This window comes from Lycium barbarum, chromosome 2 (genome assembly GCF_019175385.1).
Source record: "Lycium barbarum isolate Lr01 chromosome 2, ASM1917538v2, whole genome shotgun sequence".
NCBI lineage: Eukaryota > Viridiplantae > Streptophyta > Magnoliopsida > Solanales > Solanaceae > Lycium > Lycium barbarum.
Window position 1 is genome coordinate 148,141,385 of NC_083338.1, and position 18,251 is coordinate 148,159,635.

An 18,251-nucleotide genomic window follows, 5' to 3' on the forward strand; every position below is an offset into this window, starting at 1 on the left:
GATTCTTAACATGATTTTTGTGATCAAAACCTAGGGTTTGCAACATAATTCATCCCAAAGTGATTCAAGCTAGGGTTTGGGTGTTCTTCATTAGAAAAGTGATTTGTTAAACCTTGTTTAACAAATTAAGGTATGTCTCTTTTGAACATAATGTTTCTATCGGTTTTTACGAACTCTTTGGTTGTGATTTGAATGTCTCTTTTGAAAATTCTTTTTGACTATGAAGGTGATTTGTATGTCTCCCTTTTAAAAACCTTATTTTGGATGTATGTCTATTTTGGAAACCCTTTCGACTATGAAGGTAATTTATATGTCTCTTTTGAAAATTCTCTTGAAAGATCGATTCTTTATAAAAGCATGTTTTGAATGATATGATGAATTAGTTTTACACTCTTGAAATCTATTATAGGTTTGATTAATGGTTAATGTGTATGAGGGGACAAACCCACATTAAACCTAGATTGTAACAAACCCTACATATGTATGTGATATTATGAATGTTTTCCTCTATAGGAGATGCTTAATAATGATGGTTAAGGGTTGGTAATGATATTCTCATTGATGAATTAGGACATGGAATCGTTCGTAAAGAAGTTATACGTTTTCAAAACATTCTTTGAAATGATTTATCTTTACGATATGGCATAATGAACCTTAATGGTAAATGGTGATGTGATTACCTTGGGATGAATTGTAATTCGGCTTTTATGCTATGAACTCTATGGATGTGATTTTGCCTAGCCATTCGGGAGGATGAGTGGTCACTGGGGATTTCATATTCCGGTGTGCTTACGCCTAGCCATTCGGGAGAATGAGTGGTCACCGGGGATTTCATATTCCGGTGTGCTTACGCCTAGCCATTCGGGAGGATGAGTGGTCACCGAGGACTTCATATTCCGGTGGGTTTACGCCTAGCCATTCGGGAGGATGAGTGGTCACCGAGGTTTTCATATTCCGGTGTGTTTATGCCTAGATATCCGGGAGGATGAGTGGTCACCGAGGATTTCACATTTCAGTGTGTTTATGCCTAGCCATTCGGGAGGATGAGTGGTCACCGAGGATTTCATATTCCGGTGTGTTTATGCCTAGCCATTCGGGAGGATGAGTGGTCACCGCGAATTTTATAATCCGGTGTGGTGCGTTGTGACAAGGGAACCCTACGGTCATCCCCTCGATGTGATTGATTCTTGGGCCTGTATAGGCATGTGTGATATTCGTAATCTCTCATGGAACTGTTGTTGACAATCATGATCAATTTGAAAGGCATAATTGAAAGTTTTAACTTGACAACAGACTTTATAATCGGTTTCGATAATTCTTATTGAGATACACATGCTGAATACCTGTTTTCATATTGGTTAATGGCTTTGTAAACTGTTTAACAAATGATATTAAGAATCACAAAGTGGAATAATTGTTTTTATATTATCCTTTCAGAACTGATTTCTTTATGTATTATTATATTTTATTTTTATAATACTTGTTGTCCCCGAGGCACTCTCTGAGTACGAAAGTACTCAGGCATACCATTGTTGTTTTTGATGGTATGTTAGGTAACGGAGAAGAGCAGGTTCGTGATACTCTCGACGCTTAGGAGAACTTGCTGCTGTTGTTGATTTGGTGAGCCCACATCCTTGTTAGTGGGACACTTCCTGTTTCATTTATTATTCTACATTTTCGGGCTGCGTCCCGAAGTTAGATGATTGTTGTGTCTCTCAGAAGCTCCATAGATAGTTGTCAGAATTGTGGGTAGATTATCAAAAGTCTCGTACGACTTAATGGTTGTTCGCCACATTTTAGACTATTACTTATAAAGACTTCCGCTGATTTAATTCATGTATTCATGATTTGTTACATTTAATTTATAAACTGTTGGAGGCGAATGTTGAACCTGGCGGGTTCAAGTATCATTATTGTGTTGCTTAGGTTCTTCCGATGTTGTTCGTGACATCGGATGCCGGTCACGTCTAGGGTGGGTTTTGGGGCGTGACAGAAAGGGTCATCTCCAACATTAAAAACATAAAAATCAGAACCAAAATCTTTTTCTACTCTAGCTCTTTTACTTCTTCTTAACTCAAAATCATCACTTTCTTTATTTTTCAAAACATAAGTAGAAGAACTAGGTAGTGATAAAATATTTTCGTTAGTCCTATGACCCCCACTATTTTTAGAACCAAATGGAAATTTATCTTCATGAAAAATAGCATCACTTGATTCTATTATTATATTATCTTCAAGACTAAAAAATCTATAGGCTGTACTATTTGAAGCATAACCAAGAAAAACACAAGTAGTAACTTTTTTACCTAATTTACTTATTTTGGGATCCATTAGCCTTACATAAGCTAGACAACCCCAAACTCTTAGATATCCAAAGTTGACTTGTAACCTTTCCACAATTCAAATGACGTTAATTTTGTCTTTTTATGAGGCACACGATTCAACACATAACAAGCAGTTAAAATAGTTTCACCCCAAAAATTTAGAGGTGCACTAGACTCAATAAGCATGGCATTAGTCAACTCAACCAAAGTTCTATTTTTTCTCTCTGCTACACCATTAGACGCAGGAGAATAAGGTGGAGTAGTTTCATGAATTATTCCCAATGATCTAACAAAAGAATTAAACTCATTAGACTCATATTCACGGCACGGCCTCTATCACTTCTAATTCTTTTTATTTTTCTACCAAACTGATTTTCAACTTCATGGAGATAAATTTTAAAATTTTCAAAAGCATCACTTTTATTTTTCATCAAGAAAACATATGTATACTTAGAAAAATCATCAATAAAAGTAATAAAATATCTATTTCCTCCACGAGTTAAAATTCCTCCAAGTTCACAAATATCAGTATGAATTAACTCTAACAATTCAGTTTTTCTTTCAACTTGAAAATGAGGCCTTTTTGTGATTTTGGCTTTACTACAAGCCTCACATTTTTCAAAATCCTTTTTAATCATTGGGATTAATCCTAGACTACTCATGATTCGCACATAACGATTATTAATATGACACAAACGAGCATGCCAAAAATTAGTAGAAGAAAGCATGTAAATAGAACTAGTAACTTTATTCATCTCAACATTCAACTTGAACATCCCATCACAAGCATACCCCTTTCCCACAAAAATACCTTTTTTCACTATTACATATTGATCACTCAATAATTTGTTTGAAGCCTGCTTTATTAAGAAGAAAACTAGACATCAAATTTTTTCTCATGGAAGGAGTATAAAGTACATCTTTTAAAGTTAGCACCCTTCCTAAGGTAAAGCTCAACTCGACATCTCCCTTTCCAATCACTTGAGTAGTGTGAGAATCACCAAGCATGATGGTTTTGGGCTCCTCAAATGGAGTATACACTTTGAACCAATCTTTGTCATAGCAGACATGACGGTTTGCACCAGAATCAGCCCACCATCCATCAACATTTTCAACCATATTTATGTCTGTAATCACCGCCACAAGTGGCTCTTCGGTAACGTTCGCCTGAGGTGTAGGACCACGTTTCTGAAACTTGCAAAATCGAGCAATATGCCCACTCTTGCCACAGACAAAGCATGGTCCTCCATTTTGTGCTTGTTGATTTTGTGCTTGGTTGTTACCACCATTATTTTTCTTGGGAGGTCTACCATTATTTTTCTTGAATATTTTCTTCTTAGGCTTCATTGAGGTATTTTTGTTAGCATTAGGAGCAGCATTATTTGAATTAACCAAATTTACCTTATTTGTGACGGGTTATACATTGCTCTCTTCCGTTTGCAAAAGTGCATCTTGGCCCCTTGCCTCTTCCTCCATGCGGATTCCCATAATCAACGTCTCAAGAGAGGTTTCCTTTTGTTTGTGGCACATAGTTTTTTGAAATTCCTTCCATGAAGGTGGAAGTTTATCTATTATGCCACAAACAACAAGGTTATCTCCAATTTTGATCTCCTCGGACCTAAGCTCTCCAACAATCATTATAAAGTCTTGAGCTTGATCTGCCACTGATTTGTTGTCCACCATTTGAAAACGAAAAAATCTACTAGCAGCATATTTTTTCGCTCCAGCCTCCTCGGTATCATATTTACTCTGCAACGCTTTCCAAATTTTCTTTGCAGTAGAATAAGTTCTATCATAATAATCATAAAAATTATCCGATAGACAATTAAGTAAATAATACCGACACTTGTATGAATCTTCATCGTACTTTTCAATTTTTTCTTGCAGAGAAATAAGTTCTTCATCATTAATGGAAGAGTTGTCTACTTTATTTGGATTCTTCTCAGTTAACACATAAGAAACATTGAGAAGACTTAAGTAGAAAAGTACTTTACCCTTCCATCTCTTAAAATGAGTACCGTTGAGCCTAAATGACTTGTTAAGATCTCCTACTTTGACATCCGCCGATTTTTCAATTGTAGCCATATGAATCTCCTTTAAATTGTTGGTGATAATACAATGAAATTACAATTACAATTGAAAAAATAAAATGAAGAAATAAAATTATCTTCGGCTGAGGCGCGGATATCTCGCTCTCTTTAAGGAGATTCAAGCCCACTGCAGCAAATCTACCGGTCCAGCAGTAATCTTTCTGACTTGTATCCTCCAGGATACAACAGCCCGATCACGTCGTACAACTCAACAAACTCTGGACAAGATGTTGAGTCCAAAGCTCCACTAAAAAGAAGAACACCTTCCTTCAACTAATAAATTTTTTTTTCCTTACTTTTCAAAAACTCTCCAAGTATATATTTTTCTCTACCTCAAAAGCTAAGGAAGACTTCTATTTATAGTTTAGAAAATTATCCTAGAATTGAATAGGACATGAACTGGATAGTAAAATAGGTAGATAATGGAAGAATTATTATATGGAGGTTACGTGAGTTACGAAGGAAGAATAGTGGCCATATTCTTACCACTAACTGATTTCGTTTAAAGGAAATTAAGGCCACAATCTGATAACGTGGGAGAAGAATTGACAGAGGTTACATGGGAAATAAATCTGTCAGCAGTGAAAGAACATTAAGGAACTTTAATATGAGGCAATTTAATATATTTTAATATTAAAATGCTAATAGGCACCATCACGTGGTGTCTGCTTATCCCCTTTTATAAGTAGTATAGAATATGTTTTCCTTTTCCGTCTTTTCGTTGGGAAGAATAGGCCGGAAAAATAGGTGTAAAAATGAATGAAGATTAAGAGAAGACATTTGCTGAGATATAAATTACTCCAATATAAAACATGCATATGGTGTTGGATATAGTTCAAGTTAATCGTTAGATTACATTTTCAGTCTTATGAATGTCGTTCTCCTTATCTTTGATTTAAAATTTATTTCACATAGTAAACATGGGTTATGGAAGACCTAACTCGACTCTAATAGAATTCAAATTCGTACGTTTGCAGCTCAAATCATTATTTTTTTGGCAACTAAATTATTCCATGAGGACAGGTTGCCTTCACATTGACTATTTGAAGAAATATATCGGATAATTAATTCAACATACCAATGAAAAGTAATCATAACTAGTCAAACATGAACTTGAATCACATTTTCTTTTTTAACATTAAGGAGATAATCACCAGAAAGATTGAAGGAATGCGATTACGATTTTATTCCCATTTTCTCTCACCTATATAGGAACCCGCAACTTAAATGACCCAAAAATTGGGTGTAGTAACCCAAATAACTCAATAAAAAAAAGTTACTAAAGTAACATTTGCGCACTAAATTAGTGCGCAATAGGGGGTTATATTTTTTTTGTACAATTTTAAAGTTTTAAAATTTCACGTTTTTTTCATACTTTGACCAAAGATTAGTCATGTTTCAAAACGCTGGAATATCAATATTTTATATAAAACCTGATAGCTTTTTCTGCGAACAATAATGTAGGCTCAATACATCAAGTATACGTAAACATTTGGACCATCATTTTAGGGGTTGTAAAGTGCCCCGAAGTAAGTTTTATTTGTTTGGAAACTTGTTATCTTTAGGTCTAAGTGTTTAATTTTATACCGCAGTAATTTACTGCGTTAATGACGTCATTAAAAAAAATTATTTGAATAACGCAGTAAATTAATGCGTTATGCAAGTCCCATAAATTTTTTATCCGGTAGACTTAAGTAGTTATATTGATAAGATAAAATTATTAAATAATGAGTATAGGGAGAAAAAATAGTTGTAAGTTAGTAAAACTTTAAACAGTCATAACTTTGCGCTCGGACGTCCGATTTACGCGATTTTTTTCTTCTTGATTTTGCCTAATTTTCCAAGATCTAGCCCCGCAAGCTGCCGCAAGGCGGTTTGGCCGGGCTAGTTTTTAGAACGAAAAAGGGCCAAAATTACCCTTGAACTTTGGAAAATAGTTCATTCATACCCTTCGTTAGACTTTAGGGCCAATTATACCCTTACCGTTATACTATGGGGTTAATTATACCCTTATGTCTAACAACTGTCACGTGGCATCATCCCAGCCCTTCAAAATTATTTTCCCCTTAAATAATTTTTTACCCACTAAAATAACTCAACCCGACCCGATTTGTTTTTCCAGCCAAACTGATACGCACCCAACCCATTACCCCTTGGCTGGAAAAAAATATTCGGGTCAGGTTGGGTTATTTTAGTGGGTAAAAAATTATTTGAGGGGAAAATAATTTTGAAGGGTTGGGATGATGTCATGTGACAGCTGTTAGACATAAGGGTATAATTGACCCCATAGTATAACGTAAGGGTATAATTGGCCCTAAAGTATAACAAAGGGTATGGATGAACTATTTCCCAAAGTTCAGGGGTAATTTTGGCCCTTTTTCATTTTTAGAAAAACCTCTTTTTCCCCATTCAATTTGAATTTTGCCCCAAATTGGTGCACAATTTTTATTCATCTTTAGTAAAAGTCTAGTGATAAAAAATATATTTGAAGATGGTAATCCTATCGTAATGATGTTTTGAATGTCAATTTCAAGGTTCAAAATTCAATTTATGAAAACAAGTTAGATGGCATTAGTGAACTTTATAAATAATTAAAAATGTCTACATTGTAGCTTTCACCAACTTGGCTTGGTGGTTTAGCCATCTCTTTTTTATCCCAACCACTAGGATCAAACCTAGGTGGGAAAAAAAAAAACCTAGGTGGGAGCATTGAGAAAACAACTTGGGTGCATGATACATGGTTTAAGTAAAAATTAAGTATATTTTTTGCGTATCTATTTCTTAATGATAAATATTATTTTATTCTTTGTTATCATTTATAACTAACTCGTGTGACATCCTAAACTAATTATAAATAAAACACTTAAACCTTTAGATAACAAGATTCCAATCAAACAAAACTTACTTCGGGGCACTAAACAACCCCTAAAACGATGATCCAAATGTTTACATATACTTGATGTAATGAGCTGACATTATTGTTCGCAGAAAAATATATCAGGTTCTATATAAAATATTGATATTTCGACGTTTTGAAACATAACTAATCTTTGGTCAAAGTATGAAAAACGTGTGAAATTTAAGAACTTTAAAATTGTACAAAAAAAAAATATAAGCCCTAGGACTTAACTATAAATTTGCAGTTTGGTCCTATTGCGTACTAATTTAGTACGCAAAATTTACTTTGGTAACTTTTTTGTTATTGCGTTATTTTGGTCCCTATAGTCACTTTTTGGGTCATTTAAGTTGCGGACTCATAGGAACTAGTAAGCACGGGCCCAACAACTCAAGACTGCAATATTAATAGAAATTTATCATTTGTGTTTTCGCAGTTGAATAAGACTATGCAAATATGTAAATACAGAGCTTAGTTGTATAATCATCGTTAGAGGTAGAGACAAATACATGAAAAATATGCCAATACCTCCAAATTGATCATAGATTTGTTCTGTACTGATGCTTTTTAGATTTGCGAAAAGCTTGAGATTCCTGTTTACTCATTCTTCACTGCTTCTACCATTTTAATGACGTTCTCCTTGTACCTACCGACGCTTGATAGGGAAGTTGAAGGAGAGTTTGTTGATCTTCCTGAACCTATTCAAACTCCTGGATGTAATCCAATATGCCCTCACGACGTCCTAGATCAGGTAAACAAAGTCGAAAGCGGATTTATGATTTGAATTTTAAACGTATTTTTTTATACTAATATTAAGTTGATACTCTCTTCATCCTATTTATTTGATGAAGTTTGACAAATTTTTGTGCTTTTAAATCAGGTTTAAAGTCAAATTAGTAGTATTTCTCCGTCCGACTCTCTGGTATGTCTCGAAAAGAGTGTATCTTTCTATAATAAATAAGTTTTTCAATTTTAACATTTGACGCACTAAAGTTTAAGACCACAAAATTTAAAGGATTAAACACATCTTTAATTTAAGACGATAAGACTTAAAAGTTTTTTCTTGTTTTTTAAATTCCGTGTCCAATCAAACTAAGACACTTAAATTAGACAAAAGGAATATTACTTAATATTATACAAAATATCATTTTTTTTACTGACTCAGAAGAAACAAATGTTACATAAATTGGGATAGATAGAATATACAATACTAATATTTCAGATATAAATAGCTATAAATATTTAGTAAAATCTTTATACATAGTACTATAAATTTTTTGAATAAAAGTTACTGTATTAATTTCATGTAAACTTAGATTACACTTTAGATTTGTCCTGGCCGTTCTCAGGCTGAACGTTTTTTCAATTGGTTAATATGATGAACTTAATGGCATAACGTGGAAAATAGAACTCATTAAATTTAAATTTTATTACTTATGCAGGTAAAATATAGGGAAAATGAGGAGTATAAATGGTATTTGCTTCACGTCAGCAGGTTGCCATTAGCTGCTGGAATATTTGTCAACAGTTGGGATGATCTTGAACCTGTGTCCCTTAAAGCTCTCAAAGAAAATTTATTTTTCCAAAATATACCTGTTCCTCCAATTCATGCAATCGGGCCTTTGATCAAACAAGATGAAGTTATTACTGAAAAGGGTGTAAGAATATTGTCTTTTTAATGAGACATTTAATGTGGCCCACAATTATGGTGACAAATTATTTACCTTCTCTTCTAAGTAAATAATGAATATAGCAGATAATAATTTTGATTATGCATATCCGGAAGTAGGTGTCCTTAGGGTAACCATATTTTATGGTGAAGTCCCTAGGGTTAAAGTTATTGCCTAAGAGTCCCTAGCCTACCTATAAATACGCCTGTAACTCCATCAGTCCAGAATTCTGAAATTGTGATAGGCATAGGCTAGAAGGCTCTAGGGTTTTTTCACTAGTTCTTTCAGGGATACAATTCGGTAGTAAAACAAAGAAGGCGATTCTCACACTTGAACAACTATGGCTGAAGGTAAGTTCCTGTTTAATATTCCGCTGCTTTTGACTCTGTTTGCATGTGTTAAGAATTTCAACATGTGGTATCAGAGCCTTCCTTTAGCCGTGTTGTTCAGTGTCTAGTATGGTGATTATGACTATAATTTATCATGTTACCATAACAACAAGTTTGTTAACTGATATTAAACTGAAGTCGGCAGATTAATCTAGATTTTGAGGTTTAAACATGTTTTGTTAGTTGCTGAATAAATGAGATTTATGTATCTCTGCCGACATGTTTTGATTTCACGTTTTTTTAAAGAATAATCTTTATTTGTTTTGGTTATAATAAAGTAGATCTAAATGATTCTATATGTTTGGTGTTCCGTCTGTCTATAATAGATCTACACGTAATGTTTCTAGTTGTTCTCTTTTCTGTAATTCTGCAATTACTTAGCAAAGGACGTCTTCTAGAATGACTAGTAACCGTGAGATATGTGTTAAAAGTACTACCCTGTTTAAGGCTTTTGTGAAATTTTGTGTCCAGGCTATAGCACATATTTATTACTTTAAAAAAAATGGATTTGTAATTTGGTTGCTTTTACCAAATCCGTTTGATGAATTAAATATGTGGCAGTGACCCCCAACACGTGAGTTAGATTCTAATTGTTTTTCATACAAGTGTCTGCTTCAACTTTCTTTTGGATTGGAGTTGAATTTTTATCAACTTTAAATATTTGATAAAGTTGTTAAAAGTATATATTCTATTTAAGTCCTGAGATTAGCATGATGTTTTTTTGGTATTTGTTTTTCATCATGTGCAGTTAATTATGAGTTTCGCTACTGCTTTAGTTCTTATAATATTTTATTTATAAGAATTAACCTTTGGGATAATAATACAACGTTATGCTTATATTCTGTGTAATCAACGGAAACAATCAACATTCTGCTTAAGTTGATTCCTAAGTTTAATGGTTCTCAGATGTCATTCTTGAGTTACTTTTATTTCATGTCTTTAAGAATAGCCACAACATCTTGAGTACTTGATATGAAAGAAATTAAGTTGATTAATCACGTAAAGTTTAGTGGTTAAAATTATAATGACATCTATTTAGTCCAGTTATTTCATCAAAATGGTAATCCGGCCCCACAGGGAGGTAACTATTTTGGTGAGATTAATTGGAACGAGATATTAAACCTTTCAGTTTGAAAATTATCCTATGCCCACAGGTACGGATTGTTTTCTAGTTTTATTTTGGTTTACTAGTCTAATAAAGTTAAGTAAATTATGTGCATGTGTTGCAACCTCTACCCACAGGAAGGTCTTGAATTTACTTAGAATCGGTATTTACGCGATTCACTTTGATGGTTTGTACTTCATAGCTTATGTGTGCATCCTTGTTTTGCAGTTTTCACAGCTTTTCCTACTGCTATCTTTAATGAGAATGCTCGAATTCCGATGCTGTCTGGTGACAACTTTACTGAATGGAAGGAGAAAGTCCTTCTCACTTTAGGGTGCTCGGATTTGGATTTGGAAATCCGTGTGGAAGAACCACCTAAACCCACGGAATCAAGTACGCCAGATGCTAAGGCTTAATATGAGCGGTGGGAACGATCTAATCGCTTGAGCTTGATGCTCATAAAGGCTCATATAAGCCAAAGCATTAGGGGTTCCATCCCTAATAGCGATAAGGTCAAAGCTTATATGAAGGCAATTGAAGAAAATTTGTAAGCTCTGACAAGGCGCTGGCCAGCACCCTTATGAAGAGGCTCTCAAGTATGACCTTTGATAGAAGTCGTACAGTGCGCGAGCACATTATGGAGATGAGAGACATTGCTGCTAAACTCAAGTCCCTTGAGGTTGATATGTCTGCACCATTTCTTGTGCATTTTATCCTCAACTCTCTTCCTACGGAATATGATCCGTTCAAGATATCTTACAACACACATAAAGATAAATGGTCAATTAATGAACTCCTGACCATGTGTGTTCAAGAAGAGGAGAGGTTGAAGCATGAGATACCTGAAAGTGTTAATGTGATGACTCATGATAAGAGAAATGCGAAGAAGGGCAAAAGTGTTCCTATGAAGAAGAAAGGTATTGTTGATAAAGATTCTTGCCGTTTCTGCAGAAAGAAGGGACACTGGAAGAAAGATTGCCTGAAATACAAGAAATGGCCTGAGAAGAAAGGTAATTTTATCTTTGTATGTTATGAATCTAATTTTACTGAAGTTTCTGATAATACATGGTGGATCGATTCTGGTTCCACGACTCATATTGCCAAAACCATGCAGGGTTTTCTAACTCTAAGGAAGCCGATGGGAAGTGAACAAAAATTTTATTCTGGAAATGGGATGCCATCAACTGTGGAAGGCGTGGGGACTTATAGGCTTATTTTAAAAGATGGTTTTCAATTAGATTTAGAAAAAACCTTTTATGTTCCATCGTATTCTAGAAATTTAATTTCTCTTTCAAGACTATCCGTTGCTGGTTATGATTTCAATTTTCATTATTCTTCAGTTAAACTTTTGAAAGATAATAAAGTTATTGGTTTTGGAAATTTGGATGGAAGATTATTTAAATTTGAGCTAGACCCCACAATTGAATGTAATGTTTTAACTCTGCATAATAAAGAAATTGGCACTAAGAGATGTGTTATCAATGAGAACTCATCAAGTCTTTGGCACAAAAGATTGGGACATATCTCAATTGACAGAATCAAAAGGTTAGTTAATGATGGAGTTCTAGAAGCTCTTAATTTTTCTGACTTTGGGACTTGTGTGGACTGCATAAAGGGTAAGCAGACTAACAAATCCACTAAAGGTGTCAAAAGGAGTTCTCAACTGCTTGAGATCATACATACAGATATTTGTGGACCTTTTCCTACCCCTTGCTTGAATGGTGAAAGATATTTTATCTCCTTTATTGATGACTATTCTAGGTACATGTATCTTTATTTTCTGTTTAACAAATCAGAAGCACTTGATGCTTTTAAAGTTTACAAAACAGAAGTAGAGAAACAGACAGGAGCTCAGATCAAAATTGTAAGGTCTGACAGGGGTGGAGAATATTATGGAAGGTACACAGATAAGGGATAAGTTAAGGGTCCATTTGCTGAGTTCCTTGAAAGTGAAGGTATAATTGCCCAATATACCATGCCAGGAACACCACAACAAAATGGTGTGGCAGAAAGAAGGAACCGGACATTAATGGACATGGTAAGATGCATGATTAGCAGATCAAATTTACCTTTATCCTTATGGAGTGAAGCCTTAAAAACCGCTGTGTATATTTTAAATAGGGTTCCATCCAAGGCTGTCCCCAAGACGCCTTTGAATTATGGAAAGGATGGAAACCTAGTTTAAGCCATTTACACATTTAGGGATGTCCAACTGAGGTGAGGGTTTATAACCCTCATTTGAAAAAGTTGGATGAAAGAACAATAAGTGGTTTCTTTATAGGCTATGCAGTTAGCTCTAAAGGATTTAGGTTCTATTGTCCTTCTCATTCTCCTAAAATTGTTGAGGCTAGAAATGCTAAATTTCTTGAGGAACATGAAGTAAGTGGGAGTGGTTCGACTCAAGTGGTGGAATTGCAAGAGATAAGGGAACCACCTGTGGTACCTTTATATATTGGGAACTTGAATGTAGTTCAGACAAATTCTCATGAACTGTCTGAAGAGCAACAAGTTCAAGAGCTACCACCACATGAGGAGCCACATGAAGATCAACCCATTTTATCTGAACCCATTGAAGGAGTGTCTGAACCAGTGGGAGTAAGAAAATCCTCAAGAGTTCGCAAGCCAGCAATTTCTAGTGACTATGTTGTATACCTTCAAGAGTTTGATCATGATATTGGACTTAAAGATGATCCATGCTTTTTTTCACAAGCCATCAGTGGAGAGAACTCCACACTTTGGTATGATGCCATGAAAGAAGAGTTGGAATCTATGACCAAGAATAAAGTCTGGAATCTCGTTGAATTACCAGAAGGAGTCTCTACTATAGGAAGCAAATGGGTTTATAAAACCAAAAGAGATTCATATGGTAATATTGAACGATATAAAGCCAGACTTGTAGCCAAAGGTTTCACTCAAAAGGAAGGCATTGATTACCATGAAACCTTCTCTCCAGTTTCAAAGAAGGATTCATTAAGAATAATCATGGCATTAATAGCTCATTTTGATTTAGAACTACATCAAATGGATGTGAAAACGACTTTCTTGAATGGAAATCTTGAAGATGAGGTATACATGCGTCAGCCTGAAGGTTTTTGTGATAAGGATAATAGTCACCTTGTTTGCAAGTTGAATAAATCAATTTATGGACTAAAACAGGCTTCCCGCCAATGGTATATTAAATTTCATAATGTTGTTTCTTCATTTGGATTTACGGAGAACATCATTGATCAATGTATATACCTTAAGATAAGTGGGAGCAAATATATTTTTCTAGTCCTATATGTGGATGATATTTTACTTGCTAGTAGTGATTTGGGATTGTTGCAAGAGACGAAACATTTTCTTATTCAGAATTTTGAAATGAAGGATATGGGTGAAGCCTCCTATGTCATTGGCATAGAGATTCACAGAGATAGATCTCAAAGATTACTTGGACTATCTCAAAAGGCCTACATTGAAAGAGTTCTGGAAAGATTTGGAATGAAGAACTGTTCACCTATTGCAGCACCCATCATTAAAGGTGACAAATTCTCATTGAATCAATGTCCACAAAATGCATTGGAACAAGAGCAAATGAAAGGCATTCCCTATGTTTCTCTTGTTGGGAGTCTTATGTATGCACAGTTCTGCACTAGACCTGATATTGCCTTTGCAGTAGGAATGCTTGGCAGATATCAAAGTAACCCTGGTCTTGATCATTGGAAAGCTGGTAAAAGGGTTTTGAGATATTTGCAAGGAACCAAGGATGTTAAGCTCACATACAAATATTCTGACTCATTGGATGTCATTGGATATTCAGACTCTGATTTGGGTGGATGCAAAGACTCTGGTAAATCTACTTCTGGATACATTTTTCTTCTTGCTGGAGGCGCTGTATCTTGGAGGAGTGTTAAGCAAACCATTGTTGCAACATCCACAATGGAAGATGAGTTTATTACATGATGTGAAGCTACATCACAGGCGTTATGGTTGAAGAATTTCATTTTGAGCCTTAGAGTTGTCGATTCTATAGCAAGGCCATTGAGAATTTTTTGTGATAATTCAGCTGCAATATTCTTTTCAAAGAATAATAAAAGTGGCAGCCGAAGCAAGCACATCGACATAAAGTATTTGATGGTTAGAGACTATGTCAAGAAGCAAGATGTGAGTTTTGAACATGTTAGTACTGCTTTGATGATTGCTGATCCTATGACTAAAGGTTTACCAGCTAATGCTTTCAAGGATCATGTAACCAGTATGGGTCTTAGTAACTCAGTTTAGTCTTGCTTTGTTCTCTAACACTTTGTCTAGACACTATCGTTTCTTTGTTATACATGACAGTGCACATTTTGGTTTTTCATGTATTATGTTGTGATCATTGGATCAATAAAGTTGGACTCTGAATGACTTATATTAAGTTTATTCATAAAGATGTTGGACACTTTGTTAGAATATATTATACATCGTAATACATGGAAGGAAGTGTTTGTTTAAAAGCATGACCGCCATGATTCGTGCAGTAATGTGTTCTAGTTAAAGTGATTGTTGCATAACAATTTAGATGAGTGAATAAAGTTTATGGCCATGATTATCACTCAAACAATTATCTGATTATAATATGCGGGTCAAGTGGGAGAATGTAAGAATATTGTCTTTTTAATGGGACATTTAATGTGGCCCACAATTATGGTGACAAATTATTATCTTCTCTTTCAAGTAAATAATGAATATAGCAGATAATAATTTTGATTATGCATATCCGGAAGTTTCCTTGATGGGAGGAAACATTTATTAGGTGTCCCTAGGCTAACCATATTTTATGGTGAAGTCCCTAGGGTTAAAGTTATTGCCTAAGAGTCCCTAGCCTACCTATAAATACGCCTGTGACTCCATCAGTCCAGAATTCTGAAATTGTGATAGGCATAGGCTAGAAGGCTCTAGGGTTTTTTCACTAGTTATTTCAGGGATACAATTCAGTAGTAAAACAAAGAAGGCGATTCTCACACTTGAACAACTATGGCTGAAGGTAAGTTCCTGTTTAATATTCCGCTGCTTTTGACTCTGTATGCATGTGTTAAGAATTTCAATAAAGGGTGCTGAGATTTTAACATGGCTGGATAATCAGCCACCTGATTCTGTTCTCTTTGTGGTGTTTGGTAGTGGCGGCACTTTGACGAGTGAACAACTTATTGGGTTAGCTTGGGGTCTCGAAATGAGTCAACAAAGGTATTTCTCTTGTATATATTTCATTTTTTATATAAAAATAACGTCATTAGTTTCATGACTTTTCATTTAATAACTATAAGGATGAATCGCATAAGGATATTTTGGACTTGCGGTGGTATGGTAAATATTCCTTCATTCTTTACTAAAAATTTTGTGCTCAAACTTGATTGAAAGTCGTCTTTGTTATGGAGTGCTTTACCCTGAACACTGAGTGAAGAAAAATGAAGAAACTACAACGATGAGGAAATTATCATAATTTCTTGTATAATTTTGAAAATATATATAATTCTAACAATCTATCAACTTATTACTCCACCAATAGATTCACTTTAGCCACTAATTTATGAGTAGTTTTATATATCCCACTAAATTTTTGCGCCAAAACCGAGTAATTTGTTACTCCTTCCCTCTCAATATCTGAAACAATACTTTAAAAAAAAAAAGTCTAATACATCTCATTAAGTGTAAAAATGAAAAAAAAAATTATACAAATTTAGAAAGTAAGTATGTTTTCCATTATTATTTTTCTAACTATAATTGTACTTTCACCAATATAGGCTCATCTTAGTGGCGCGTATGCCAAGTGATGCAAGTGCCTCAGCAGCATTTTTCAACGTGGGCAGCGATGAAAATGATCCATTACTCTACTTGCCCGAAGGATTCGTGAAGAAAACGGAAGGAAGGGGTTTGGTGGTCCCCTCTTGGGCCCCACAAGTAGCAATAATCACCCATCAACCGGCGCATAGTCCACGGCATGCCAATGATTGTGTGGCCGCTTTATGCGGAACAAAGGATGAACGCCACCGTTTTAGCAGAGGAAGTCGGCGTGGCGATGAAGTTCCCGGTAGTTCCCTGCGAAGAGTTAATTAGCCGGAAAGAGATAGAAAAAATGGTTAGAATTGTAATGGAAGGAGAAAAAAGGCAAGGCTATGAGAAGGAGAGGAAAAGAGCTCAAAGAAAGTGCTAAAATTGCACTAAGCAAGGGAGGCTCATCGTACGAATCGCTTTGTAGTGTTGTTCAGTTTTGGAAATCTCAGTGATTGGTGTAGCTGAAACAAGAATTGCATGGTATTGGAAAACTTCAGAAATTTATGACTCCCGTGCATATGAGTGCTCATGATGAAATTATTGTGACTTGTACGTCCTATTGACTAATTTACTATATATATAAGGGCCAATCTAACAGGTTTTGTCGTACTCAGTTAGATTATAACTAGGCTTGCCAACTAAAGTTTCTTCTTCCAAATTCGCCCCTGCTTTTATCCTTTATTGCCTCTTCTACTAGAGAGTACTACACATGAATAAAGGCACTTTCACGCCCTTTTTGGTAATGTGACCTCTTTGACTAACTTTTTGCAGGAGAGGATATATACTGTGACTTTTTCATATGCCTCATTTTTATTCCTACTATATTTCCAGCAAGTGCCTTTATTCATGTGTAGTACTCTCTAGTAGAAGAAGCAATAAAGGATAAAAACAGGGGCGAATTTGGAAGAAGAAACTTTAGTTGGCAAGCCTAGTTATAATCTAACTGAGTACGACAAAACCTGTTAGATTGGCCCTTATATATATAGTAATTACGCAGCCATATCTATTTTGGTTTTTAAAATATTTTGATATGCTTTTAAAAAGTTATGAACCTAATTCACCAACTAATAGAAACATGTGTAACTAAAAGTACAAAAAAACTCTTTGTTCATTTTTTAAATACTTTTGTACAATTTAAATTTCTAGAAAGTCTTTTATACATGTCAAACTTCCTTTTTTATAATTAATACACATACTCCCCCGTCCCAATTTATTTACCCTATCCTTTTTGGTCAGTTAAAAAAAATGACACATTTCTAATTTAATAAAAAATTAATTTTAAACTTCTATTTTCCCTTAATGAAATGCTTTCTAGCCAAACAAATTTATATAGCTTATTTTGAACCACAAATTTCGAAAGTCTTTCTTTCATTATTAAACTGCGTGCCAAGTCAAATATCTTCATATAAATTGAGATGGAGGGAGTAATAAAAATTAAGAGCAGACAAGAAAATAAATAGGGTAATTTCAAAGATCCCTACCATGTTTGTCATTATAACATTTAGCTACCTTGTGGTTTGAAATGTTAATTATATGTACTTCATAACGAATAATTGAAGTACATCCAACTAGGAAAAGAAACGAAGAAGAAGAGATATTGAGTTGCATTCTAAAGAAATAGAGATAGAAAAAAAGGGACAATGAAGTAAAACTGATGATAAACATATGCCTGGTTTATATATTACTAACAAATTTACATGCTTTAATCTACATAGACGTTCGCTTTAAATACATTCAAATGCAGAGTTGTGAATCTTTCGTTTATTTTTCTTTTTATCGAATTGATTTCATAAATAATTAAATTTTATTTTTAAGAAGATTTGAAACATTAATCAATATATTCCAACATAGTAGCCTCTTCTACTTTATAAAGAAAGATTTATCTAGGAAAGTTATTATCACTTAGAAGACTAGGAACAAGTAGGTAATTGTAGTATTTCAAACCAAAATATTATTTTTGAAATTATATCTAAATATAATTATT

The 18,251-nt window shown here is 34.5% G+C and overlaps 1 pseudogene; it reads left to right on the forward strand.

The window, feature by feature from the left end:
* Window positions 1–295: 295 nt before the first annotated feature.
* Window positions 296–16,719, forward strand: LOC132629136 (anthocyanidin 3-O-glucosyltransferase 5-like; annotated as a pseudogene).
* The last annotated feature ends 1,532 nt before the right edge of the window (window positions 16,720–18,251 follow it).